Source organism: Phaseolus vulgaris, chromosome 1 (genome assembly GCF_051622355.1).
Source record: "Phaseolus vulgaris cultivar YP4 chromosome 1, ASM5162235v1, whole genome shotgun sequence".
Taxonomy (NCBI): Eukaryota; Viridiplantae; Streptophyta; class Magnoliopsida; order Fabales; family Fabaceae; genus Phaseolus; species Phaseolus vulgaris.
Window position 1 is genome coordinate 4045004 of NC_143498.1, and position 10657 is coordinate 4055660.

The following is a 10657-nucleotide window of genomic DNA, read 5'->3' on the forward strand; positions in this document are numbered from 1 at the left end:
TCTAAACCCCAAGTTCTTCTTTCATGATAAACTTTGCACAACAGCTGTTACAAAGTTTTGTTTTGGATACCCCATTACCTAGTAAAACAACTCAATGTGAACGTGTTGAAGTCTAAAAATGTTGAAAGCAATAGGGCTATTACCATAAGATGAAAGGATAATAGTAGTTAATGTTGGATGGGAATAGACATAAAAGAAGAGAGAGAAAGAGAGAGTGCAGTTATTATTTTTATAAGCAACAATTATGGTTCTGGTTTGGCTTCACTTTTCTTTAAGTTAAAAGGGTAATAAAGCAAATAAGTGGTGGGTTGCATGAACAAAGATGCATTGGCACGTGACAGTGTGACACAATCGTCACTCAAAAAATTCTACCTCATCTCTGTCTTATTCTCCTTCCAATCCTCACTCACTTCTTTTGCCCATGTCCATATATACCATCACACATTTCTATATTTCTTCAAATTCTTTCTCTTCCTATGCATCCAAAATTTATTCAAAACTAAACTTTTAATCCTAGTTTAACTTTAATTTTACATTTACTATAAAAAAAAATATAGATATTACAAAGTGAATTTTAAGTCTAACTCAACTCATAAAATCAGCTTATGAGGTTGAGGTTTGCTCCCACTTATATACAATGAAATGTCATAATCTCTAGTCGATGTGAGATCTCCAACAATATACTTTAAATAAGTGAATTTTAACCTAATTCATTCTTACAATACCGATTTATAAGATGAGGTTTGCAATCACTTGTATCGTGTAAATTGATGTCATCACTGATCGATCAGAGATCTTCAAAAACATCCACTTATATATTTTATTTACATATTATAATTAGATTTTATTTGTAATCAATTTTCAACTAAATTTGTTTATTGTAAAAATAAAAATATAATGAGTAATAATAATAAATAAATGTTATAGGTATACTAGGATGTGCATATGTAGAGTAGATCTATGAATATATCTCCTTTTATGGGGTGTCCTTCATTGGGTAATGACATAACTCGAGGGCAAAGGTATACACATGCTTGGCTAGTGTTCCCACATTGCTATATAATAATACAGTGATAGATCACAGTTTTGTTCTGCTTTTAAGGAGAGCAAAAGATGGTTGTTTCATCTTTATTCCTTCACAAACCTAAATTTTTGTTTGGTTTCAAATTTTAATTACATGTACATATATATGTTATGTAATTAATAAACATTGAGAGAGAAGGTTTTGCAGTTTACATTAATTCAATATTTATCTCTTGTAAATCAGATTTCTGATCTGTATAAAAAAAATATATGTGGTATGATTTATCAACATTATTGCAAGAGTTATTGCATCCTTTTGTCATTAGGTAACATCATATAATCATTTAAGAATACTTTTTTCAATTAAAATTTCTTGTAATTAACATTAAAACTTATTCAGAGTGTTTTTTTTTTAAAGTATTTAACTGCCTTAAACTTTACCTTCTATATTGATAGATGGTTTATACTTTAATTTTATTATAATTAAATTTGAAAATTTTATTTTATTTATAAATAGACACCATCTTTAATTTGGTTTTGTTTTTTTAATAGTCTTGTAGTAAATTGGGATTAAACTTATAAAGAAGAAATTTAATTATTATTTTTTCTCAAATCCTAACAAATCATTAGTTTTGAGTTTACAAATCACGTTTCCAAACATCGAAATGTAATAATTTTATAATTAAGAACATAAATTAATACATTTTCTGTTTTTTTATACTTTAAGATTAAAATGGAATTGTAACAATGAAAGAAGAATATTCATGAATGAAATTTAAGACCAGTAAATTAACTCTAGTTTGACAGAAATAATTATTTGTTAAACTATTGAAATTTTAAGAAATAATTAAAATATGCATAAAAACAATATAAAAAAAGATAAGGTTAATTGAAACAAAATTAAATTTTAATATTTATGTACTTCCAAAAAAAAATATTAAATAGAAACCAATTTTAGAGACAAAAAATAATTAGTTGTTGTATTTGACTAAATTAGAGACCATTTTAGATATTAAAAAATTATTAATTTCTAAATGAGTTTCTAATATTGATAAATAATTTTTAAATTGATATCTAATTAGCTACAAAGGTTTTAACTACCCATTATTTAGATTCCAAATTTGATAGCAAAAATCTTGTTAGCTAGTTAGATACTAATTTTAAAACTATTTATCAATAATAAAAATTAATTTAGAAATTACTAATTGTTTTAGTCTCTAAAAGGGTTTCTAATTTAGTCACTATAACAATTAATTATTTTTTTATCTAAAAAATTAATTTTTATTTGATGATTTTCTTGTAGTGTTCGAAAAGATTAAGGACCAATAGAATAATATTAAATTTTAAAACCTATATTTGTGAAAAAGGTAAGATTTAGGAACTTGAATACAATTTTCCCCCTTTTATTTTATAAAATCCATATGTTTTTAAGAAACCAAAGTGATATAGTTTTATTTAGTACAAAAGAAAAGTTCGAAATTGATTGAAGAATAAGAAAATTTATACATAGTACATATGTATTCATGTGAATTTATGGTGAGTTTTATAAGTGAAAGCCATCTCCATCAACTTCTCCTTTAACACAGTAAATAACCCCTTCCATTAAGATAGTCTCCCAAAGTGTTAACCCTATTAAAGGGCTACAGTTTGTATCTGTCCTAAAGCATTCCCAACATCATAATTATGAATCAACAACACCACTTTGGTCAAGCCAATTGGTTTTGCTAAATAGTCAAATGTAATGGGTGAGTGAGAAAAATGCTAAAACCTTGTATATTTATTATAAAGGTACTTCATCCCAAGGGAAAAAGAGGGTACTAAATAAAATGTTACTTTTTGTTATTAAACTCAGCTTAATTATTTTAATTACCCACTTGATTATGCTACCTAATTGCTTAGGATGTCAAATTCACACTTGAGTTCCATTCACATTAATTATTATATTAAGGATTGATTAAATATGTTTTTATTATTATATTAAACACAAAATTTGTTTTCGTTTTTGGTTTAAACTTTAGACTATACAGATACATGTAGTATAAAAATGGTTAGAATAAATCATTATGAAATAATTGTTAGTTTTTTACCAAAATTTATTGTTGTTTTAATTGGAGACTGCTATTCACTGTAACTACTATTAATGAGTTGATAAAATTCTTAGTAGTCAATTTCACGTACAAAATAATATGTTTCAATCATTTTCATAATACAAATAATTGGATAGTTTAAAATTTGAAAAAAAAACAAATTCATATTATAGAATAAGAAAGAAAAATATATTTAACCCTATAAAAAATTATGGTACAAATGAAACTAGGTTTTTTTTTTCTAATGTGATAATTATTATTAGTTTAATTTTTTTTTCTACGTGGTAAAAATTTAATACAAAATTTTATATTAAATAAGAATTCTCACGCATAGTATTTAACTAATGCATCATCTCATTGGATTAAAATAATATCTTGTTATTTAAATTTTGTGAATAAAAAAGTATAATTAATAAGACACATAAGCAAGGAGAGTGGTTTAAGATTTTTTTGTGGAATGTCTAAACATTATATCAATCAATTGAATTGTTTTTCTAACATATTTTTGTTATTAACAAAGTGAATCCATGTTTATATTAACAATATAATTATTTAAAAAAATATAAAATTGATGAGAGATGATCATGAGACTTTCACTCACCCTTGGTAAACTTTACATGTTTATTGTATAAGTATACTTTTGTAACATGTATTATATATATACTTAGGATAGTAGTGCATGTGTTGTATGATTTAGGAATATTAATATAATGGAAATCAAAAGCACATGACCATCATATTAATAATAACAATAGAAATAATAAAAAAAATGAGCACATGACATCCTAAGCTACCTTATTATTTTTTATTTTAGAAGCACATGATGCTCCTATATGGAAAATATAGTGTTTTTGTCATCTTGCATTTTTTTATTTGGTAAGATCTTTTCATATATAATTTTTTTTGTTCAAAAGCAAATGCTAATTCTTCAACTAACTTTTAGTCAAATTGACCAAACACGTATCTTATCAGTGTTATAGCACCTATCTGTCTACCTATAAAATATAGGTGAAGAAGAGTATTAAATGCAACTTTTTATATAGTTTTTATTTTTATTACAGTGGGTTTTAATTGTGTCTTTAAGTTCTATTGTTTTTAAATTTAATATTTAAATTTGTTTAAATTATTTTATTTTAAACAAAATTTATTTTAAAGATTATTAGTGATGTGTTTCTATATATTGATTATGAATAAAATTGATATATATTTCTTTATATAACAGTAAAAAATAGTTTAAAAATATTGTTAGATTAATTTTTTATATTTATATGGAAAATACTTTGTACTAAAATCTTGTAGTATTCATTAATTCGTCGATCCTAATTTTTTTTAAGTGTTGGTACCTACTACTTTGATAAAACCATAAATACTTTATAAAAATATCATGTAAAACATAAGTTTAAATTATTAAAAACTAGTATAAAATCTAAGATAGAATTTTTTATAGACTAAATTTTAGGAGTGATCATTTAATTTTACAATCTCTTAAATACTCTATAAAAATATTATGTAAATGGACAAGTTTAATTCATTAAACTAGAATAGTTTTTTAGAAATTAACATATAATGCATCGTTATACCAATCACCTGCATCATGCAAAAAAAAATTGTTGGAAAAAAATATAAAATAAAAAATACAAACCATGTTTTGAAGAAAATAAAAATTAATGTATATAATTCTTTTGTTTATGTTAAATAAAAATAGATACAGTTAAATAATTTGTTTTCTAATACATCAAAACAAACATACATTTCATCTCTAAAACAAAAGTATTTCTATATTTTAAGGATTAACAATTAAGTATATTAAATTATATATGATTTTAAAAATTGTAATTATTTTTTCCTTTTCTTGTTTTTTTTCAAAAAAAATCTCAAAGTTAAGGTTAGTAATAGAGTGAACGAGATAACTTTTATTTGAAAATGGTATGTCAAATGTTGCAAGATCAATGCTCTCAACAAAAATGACAATGTCAAAATTTTGTGAGAAGTAAAATACTTTCATTGTATTAATTTTCGTTGGATAAACCTCTTCGCCTCATTAACTTGAGGTTGGAGATTGTGTATCACTAATTAGTAATTTGATTTCCTATTAAGAGGTAATATAACTTTTATAAAATTGATTATAGGGTTATTAATCACTAACAAAAAGATTAAGATTAAATAAAATTATCCAAGATCTTAGAAAAAACAAAGAGATATATATTTGTGGTATTTGAAATTAGTTGAAAAAGATACAAGTTGTAAATATTAGATAGTATATTAGTTAAGATTTAAAAGATAACATACAACTAATTAGGGCTTATAAAGTAAATCTCTTACTATGAAAAACAAAACTAAAAATAATGTTGTAGTTTGAAATCTTTTAAACTTTGAACCATAATAGTTATATATCACATGAAGTTCAATTATAAATTCTTTTACTTAATTGTGGGAAAGTTAAAGTGTTAGGAATATCAACGAGATTTACTTGAAAACCAAAAGTATACTTCAACTAGTATTGGATATCTCGTATCGGCTAGAGATAATGACATTTCATAGTATATAGGTGGGCTCAAATATTACCTTATGAGTCAGTTTTGTAAGTTTGAGTTAAACTTAAAGTCTATCTCTTAATATGGTATTAAAGTCATTTAAAGTATATTGTAACTAGAATTTGTTAACCTTATTAAATAGTTATACCCATATTAATATAATAAATACACTACAAGAAAATCATTAAATAGAAACTAATTTTAGACAAAAAATAATTAATCATTATATTATATTGACTAAATTAGATATTATTTTAGAGAATAAAAAAAATTATTGTTATCTAAAGTATTTTCTATTATTAATAAAATTTATAAATTAATTTATAAATTGGTATCTAATTAGATACCTATTTAGAAACTAGTTTATAAAGTTAAAAACTACTTTAGATACCAAAAATTGTTTAGTCTATAAATAATATCTAATTTAGTCATATATTAACTAATTTTTTTTTCTCTAAAATTGATTTCTATTTAATGATTTTCTAGTAGTGATATTTTTATTTTCTTAATTAACTAATCTCTTATAATTTTTTTATTAAGATTTCATCTTTGAGCTTAATGCTTAGAAGATGATGATAAATTGGATAAAAAAAAAATCATGGGAGGACTAAAAGTCCATAAACACATAACACAAACAACAATAATTTAAGAAAATCTAAACTCGAGTAAACTAATTTCTACAAAAATCAACTCCACACAAAGAGGTAAACAGGGAAAAAAAAACTCAACTCCACTTGAGTATTCTTTTTCAACAAATAAAAATGAATTATTTATGATATTTAAGAAATGTTTCAAGCTTTATACAAAAACTAATAATATTCTCAAAATAATTATACAAGCTAAACACCTTTCACAAAAATGGTACTGTACTTAGACTCTAAAAATAGTAGTTACACCAAAAGTCTTTTTATTCCCAAAACTCATAGTTCAATCTCAGCCTAGTTAACAAAAAATGTATCCATATGTTTATTCTGTCAAATATAAGAAAAAATGTTTTGTTGTCTGACTAAGAAAAAATGTTTTGTTGTCTGACTAAGAAACCTAAAAAAATGCATAATGGGTCTAGGTTAATCTGGTTTGGTTTCAATACTAACTAAATGACTCAAAAAAAAGAGACCATGTTATCATTAATATCAACCAATCTATTTGCACATTTATTTCTTTCCTTGTGTATGTGTGTAATCGTAAGATGTATCCCTATAATTTTTCCTAATATCTCAAGACACAATGTTGTGATGCTTAAAAGTTTGAGTGACTAATGTAGAGTTGTTTAAATCCAAAGATAAAACCAACCTCTACATTGATAGCTTATTCATGACAAGGATTCTCCAATGTATTCCCCACTCTTGCCATGCTAAATACTAGCTAACACACAATGTATTTCTCCATCAATGTTACATTTGATCATCTCAATCAATGTTACTTTTGATCATCTCAATGGTGGATGTCTTCAACTAACATTTATGACCTTATTTACCTTTGTGGGATAGATATTGATGTTAAAATGTTTTAAGGCACCAAATTCCCCGAATGTTGTTTCCTATAATCCCTTAGTTTTCACAGTAGCTAGAGAATAGTCAAACAAAATAGAGTTATCATATCTACCATTGTTGTACACCTTCCAAATCATCCACATAATGTCAATGCATGATGCACTTCTTAAATCTGTCAGTTGTGGGTTGCATTGTACCTCACCAAATATTTAAATTATATAACAACATTACTGTTAAAATTTTATTATTCATATAACAATTTATATAATCATATAACAATTTTTTTTTTATCTTTAGCTCTCTCCCCATCCCATTTTATATATAAAACATCACAATTTGTTTTTTCTCTTTATCTCTTGGTTATATTATTTGTTGCATATACTTTATATTCAAGCTCATCAATGGTACACTACAAGAAAATCATGAAATAGAAACTCATTTTTAGAGACAAAAAATAATTAGTTGCTATAGTGACTAAATTAGAAACCATTTTAGAGAATCTAAATAATAACTAACAAAAATCTTGGTGGCTAATTAGACACTAATTTAGAAACCATTTAACAATAATAGAAACTTATTTAGAAACCAATTTTTTTTTAATCTCTAAAATGATTTATAATTTAGTTACTATAACAACTTATTATTTTTTGTCTCTAAAAATTGGTTTTTATTCCATGATTTTCTTGTAGTGGTGATGAGTTTACATTAATATTATAAATGAAAATTGTCAAACAATTTTTTATAATAAACTAAAACAACAAATGCTTACTTTAATTTTTTTATGGTAATATGAGATAATACTACTACTAGAAAATTATTAAATAAAAACTAATTTTATAGAAAAAAAAATAACTAGTTATTATATTACTAGATTATATACTATTTTAGAGACTAAAAAAAATTATTAGTATCTAAATTAATTTCTATGATTGATAAATAGTTTCTCAATTAATATCTAACTTGCTACCACATGCTGAAATCTTAAAATCTTAGAAACAAGTTAAATACCAAATTTATAAACTATTTATTAATAATAAAAATTAATTTAAATATTAATAATAATTTTAAATTTTTAAAAGAATATTTAATTTAAACTAACTAAATAATAAAAATTAATTTAAATATCAATAATATTTTTAAATTTTTAAAAGAATAAACTAATTGTTTTTTATCTTTTTATTTAATAATTTTCTAATGTAACAATTGTTATGTGAATAGAAAAAATGTTCTGAGATTATCTAAACACACCAAACTTGTTGCAGAAACAATAGTTACCTTTGGTTAAACCCTAAAGCCAAGTGATGAGCATGGAATGATGAAATTAAAGAAGATAATAAAACTGCAACCATATCTATTGACACACAGGGAACACATTTACAAACTTTACGTAGCAATCAAAGATGAAAATAATTAAGATTAAGAAAGATGCAGAGAGAGTGTGTGGAGTTGACCATAATACTCATTCATTTGTTGAGTTTCACACGCCATTTTAATTTCTCTCATATGAGATTCGAAAGACAGAAGGAACATAGCATATGTATCTAATTTACAATAACTGTGTGTAGCTACCAGCATTGCTGCAACATGGCATTCCCATGATTCATGAATGTTTTCCCTAACGTGAAGGAAAGAGAGAGAGAGAGAGCTACCATTCTGATACTGACCAATCTTCTTGGCATTTGACTGTGAGACCCCACGATGGTCCATTGTTGAAATGTGCAGGGAACACAGATTTATTTCCTTTGATTCTCAGACCCCAAAATTAGATCCGCATTCATTGCCATGGACCTATTGGGTTGAAAATACTTTTGTACAATCACACAACGCTTGCCCTCAAATTAATACTCTCTTATGTACTTCCTTTCACAATATTTTTTCCTTCCTTATACCATTTTCACTTTTTTTCTCCATCTCAACTTCTTTAGATATTATTGTGATACTATCATGTGCTTTAATTTGCTCACCTTCGTATATGAAGTTTCAAATCCAGAAGTTGGATATTGCTGGTTAATTTGTAAATTCAAAGGCTTGTTTATGGACATTCATTACGACAAAAAAATTATTAACTAAAAATTAATTCTAAAGATAAAAAATAATTAATTATTATATCGACTAAATTAGATATTTAATTAATTATTATATTGACTAAATTAGATATTTAATAAATTAAAAAAAATATTAATATATCGAGTAATTTTTATTATTAAAAAAATTTATAAATTAATTTTTAAACTAATATTTAATTAATTCAATTTTAGAATACGTGTGAAGGAATAGTTAAAACTTGTTACCTAATTAGATAATAATTTTAATTTTTTTATTAATAGAAACAACTCTAAATATCAATAATTTTGTAATTTTAAAAATATTATTTAATTTAATTAATATAATAATTAATTATTTTTTATTTTTAAAATTAGTTTTTATTTAATGATTTTTTAGTAACTGTTTACATTTAATCTTGAAAAAGAATAATAATGATTAACCAGGCTTTTTTTATTTTTCAGTCAAAACAGATTAATCTGAGGTGAAACATTGGTGAAAAATGTTAATGAAAGAAAAATATTATGTGGTAGACACTAATATCAAGTCATAATATCATTTCTTAAAAAACTAACCAATTTTTAATAAGATTACTCGATTTGAATAATTGTAACTATGAACTAACATTTGTGATAGCTAATTAAGGAATAATTACAGTTAAGCCAAAAATACTCTCCCAATTCTTAAAATGGTAGTCTTTAAGACCGCGACATACCAATTAGGAAATATCTAATCGATGTAAATTTAAACCTCAACTTTTTAATTCTTATCGTGTCTCTTCTTTTGAATATAACTACCATGACATTGCTTTCTTTTAATTATTACATTGTTCAAATATTGGTTCAAGAGTCTTTTTCACATAGATTAAGAATAACAATGCTGATAAAAAAAAAAGAATAACAATAAATGTGTCACTAATCAAAACAAATTTATTAAAACAATCTCACACTTTCAATATGTTTTTTTTTTATCTAATGCAAATATGATTGATTTGGAGTAAAAATAAAGAAGAAAATAGTTACTGTTTGAATGTAGAGAAAGAATAATTTAATTGGGTATATGGTAGAATAAGAATAAAGTATTGATATTGTAATTATTAGGTATATATAGTTAGAGTTGTTACATTGTGGGAAAGGGTAGAGGTAGTGTATAGGAATGTTGGGTGGAGTACATACACAGGTGAATGTCACTTTTGAGAGAGCATTCTCATTGTTACTTGGTATTTAATTAAGCAAAAATGTGAATGTAGGTGGCTCTAAGAACACGCCATATATACCATTGAAGTGCTTTTTAAAGGGTCCATTAATTTGTGTGTACTACCATTGTCTCCTTGGGATGGGGTTTTAGCCAATGTTGTCATCCAAAGCAACCACACCACCCCATTTACAGGCCCAGCCACCATTACTCATTAGGTGCAATCAATTATGATAATCATCTACTTTTTTTCTTGGAGAGAAAATTGTTCATGTCTTGATTA